The 3071-nt window shown below is 54.1% G+C and overlaps 1 protein-coding gene across 2 annotated transcripts in view; it reads left to right on the top strand.

The window, feature by feature from the left end:
- Nkain1 (Na+/K+ transporting ATPase interacting 1) overlaps positions 1-3071 on the top strand; it is a 41243-nt gene that overhangs the window by 750 nt on the left and 37422 nt on the right. The gene's annotated exons all lie outside the window — the stretch shown is intronic.

Genomic DNA, 3071 nt, shown 5'->3' with positions numbered 1-3071 from the left:
GGGTGTGCGTGTGTGTGCGGGGCGATTGCCGGGGCTGGGGGTGGTCTGGAGTCGCGCAGCGGACGGGCGGAGCCTGCTCTGCTGGCCGGGTTGGCTCTTTGTGTGCGCTTCTCGCCGCTGCGCCCCGCGCTCCCCCGGCACCGCGCGCACGGTCCCGCGCGTCCTGTGCGGGTCCCGGCCCGCCCGGTGCCTGGGGCTCCGCGCCGCCGGCCGGAACCACCTGAGTGGCCTCCTGGGGGGCCGCGCTGGGGACTCTGGCTCTCTTAGGGTTGGGGGTGTGTCCGGGGCTGGTCTGTGGATCCGTTGAGGTCCTTGCCGCGTGTTTCCCTCCAGATCGCTTGTTTGAGTGGGTCTCCTTTGCTTCGGGTCTCTGCCTGTGGTGTCCGCCCCTGTGAGTGTTTTTCACAAAGTCTCTGCCCCTGTGTGTGTCTCTCAGGGTTTCTTGGTGTGTCTCTAGGTCTGACTGGGTCTGGTCCTTGCTTGTTCCTGGGCTGGGATCCTAGACTCCAAGAGCGCTCACCCCTCCTTTGTGCTGCTTCTACCTCCTTTCGCCCTCCTGATGGGGCAGCCTGCGGCTGGAGAACAACCTACCTGGACAGGGTCACCAACAACTGCGGGGTCCTGCGCCAGCTGACCCCGCAGATTCTGAACCGCCCTGCCTGCTTTGGTCTGGCAGCTGTGGCCACCCACATTCCAGCAGTCGTTAGCGCCGCCGGAGCAGCAGGGGTGGGGCCGGCAAACCAGCTCTCTGCCCAGGCTGGCCCCAGTGGCTGGGGATCCTTGGGTGTCCTGGGGAGGCTCAGGGCATCTAGAGACACTGCTTGCCCCCGGTTGAGGGAACTTGGGTGCTTGTGTCAGGGAGGCCAAAGGAGTGAATTTGGGGGCCCAGGAAACCAACCGTGCCCTTCGGGTGAGACCCTGATAGGTAAATTTGAGAGAGGCCAGGGTCTTCTGCAACAACTAGGGTGTCTGAGGTTGTGCTTCTCCTCTGGACAGAGGTGTGTGGGTGAGTGGGGACATCGCCCCCCACACAAACACTGGGCAGCACTCAGTGAGTGTGAACTGAGGAGCCTGAGCCTCACTCATGCGGATCCATCACCTGGGCCTCCACTCTGCCCTGCATCGTAACCCTGCTCCCCCGTCCCCAGTGCAAAGGACAATGGAGAGGGAAGCTTTGAGGGAGAAGGTACAGACCTCCTCTTTCATCTTGCTTCTCTTGGGAACAGCAGTGCCAAACATGCCATCCACAGACCTGTCCTCTTGGGCACTGTTAGAAACACCCTGGGCTCTGTGGTACGAGGTGCTGGGCCAGTGGCTTCCCTTCTCCGGGCTGCCTTGGTCTGCCTGATAAATATTCATTCTTGAGGACTGCAGAGGGGATCAATTACAACCAGGTGGAATGGGAACTCCAGAAGGGCAGAGATTGCCTGTTTTGTTCCAGCAGCTGGAACAGTGCCTGGCACTCCATTAATATTTGTAAAATAAATGAATGAATCCGTTATTTGGCAATTCTTGCCTCATAGTAGAAATGCTCTTCTTTATCTACTTCGAGGAACATAAAATACCAAGTCATGTTGAAACCTTGCAGAGGACCTTTTCTGGTTTTTTGTTTGTTTTTTGAGACAGGGTCTTGCTATGTAGCTCAGACTGCCTTTAAAGTCACTAGGTAGCCCAGGCTGGTCTCGAACTCTCAATGAACCTCCTGCCTCAGCCTCCCCAGTGCTGGGATTACAAGTATGAGCCACCACACCTGGCCAAAAAAACCACAAACAACAACAACCCCCCCCCATATCATATAAACAAATAAAAGAATAATCACACAGGACAGAAGACAAAAGTTTTCATCTCCTCATACCTGGTCCTCTCCCTACAGGTGAACCTTTTGGCAGTTTGTCCCATACTCATTCCCTGCTTCTGCTAAGAATGAATAGATTTGTGGAGCGCTCGCTAGGTCCTAGCTACTCCTATAAGCACTTTTCCATGAATTAACTCACTGACCCTCCATGACGACCCTGTGCTGGAACTTGCCTCAAGTTCTAAGGGGACTGGGATCCAGCAGCGATAAGTAGTTCTGCCGGTAAGTCCCTTGGGAAGTGCCTGCTGCTTGTAAAAAAGCAAAGACGGTCAAGGGGGTCCCCTGCTCTGCTCCCGCTCCTGCACCAGCTCCAGGCTCTGGGGTAGGGCAGAACTGGATGGGACTCCCCTGTCCACATCCTGGCCGGGTGGCTCGGGCAGCTTGAGGGTTCCGTGAGATAATCTGGGTGGCATTCAGATCGGGAATTTGAAAACTGAATTCAGCTCTGTTGCTGTCGGAGCTGATTGCACAGAGGGTCCCACCAGCTGTCACTAAACCCCTGGGGTCTCAACTGCCTGGCAGCTTGCATAAAATGCTCCTGAGATGCTGACTTCACCAGCCTGAGGGCAGAAGGGAGGCTCAGTTTGCTCATCCAACCGACTAAAGGATAAAAGAAGCTGTTAAATGTTTTTTAGCTGAAAACTTAGGAGGAAAAACTGTGTTGCTGTTCTTTTTCAAGTGGAGTTTCAGCATGACGACAAAGCAGGCCAGGTCTGAGCACTCTTCTGTATTGGGCTAGGCTTGCTTTGGGTGAGGGAGTAGGGCAGAGGGAGCAGGGGGTCAGAAGAGGTAGGAAGAGTCTGCCCTTGTGTCCCCAGGCAAGTGTAGGGCAGTAATTAAGGCTCTGTAGTTTGATCAGAGAGACTTGTGTTCCACCTGGCTCTTTCACTTTCTGGCTACATGATCCTGGCCAAGTTGCTTACCTTCTCTGAGTTAGAGTTTTGTTACCTGTTAAATAATATCGAGCTCCTAATTCCTAGGGTTGTTATGAGGATTTTTTTTTTTTTTGGTACCGGGAATCAAACTCAGGACCTTGCGCTTGCCAGGCAGGTGCTTGTGCCGCTGAGCTATATCCCTGGCCCGTGTTATGAGGATTAAATCCATGTAATCGCTTTAACTGGGTGTAGAGGCAGGAGGATCGCTTTGAGTTCAAGGCCAGCCTAAACAACATAGCAAGACCCTATCTCAAAAAAAAAAAAAAAAAAAAAAAAAGAAA

The sequence above is a fragment of the Chinchilla lanigera genome, unplaced genomic scaffold, assembly GCF_000276665.1.
Source record: "Chinchilla lanigera isolate Chin_1 unplaced genomic scaffold, ChiLan1.0 scaffold00051, whole genome shotgun sequence".
Classification (NCBI taxonomy): domain Eukaryota; kingdom Metazoa; phylum Chordata; class Mammalia; order Rodentia; family Chinchillidae; genus Chinchilla; species Chinchilla lanigera.
This window is presented reverse-complemented; position numbering and strand designations above follow the sequence as displayed.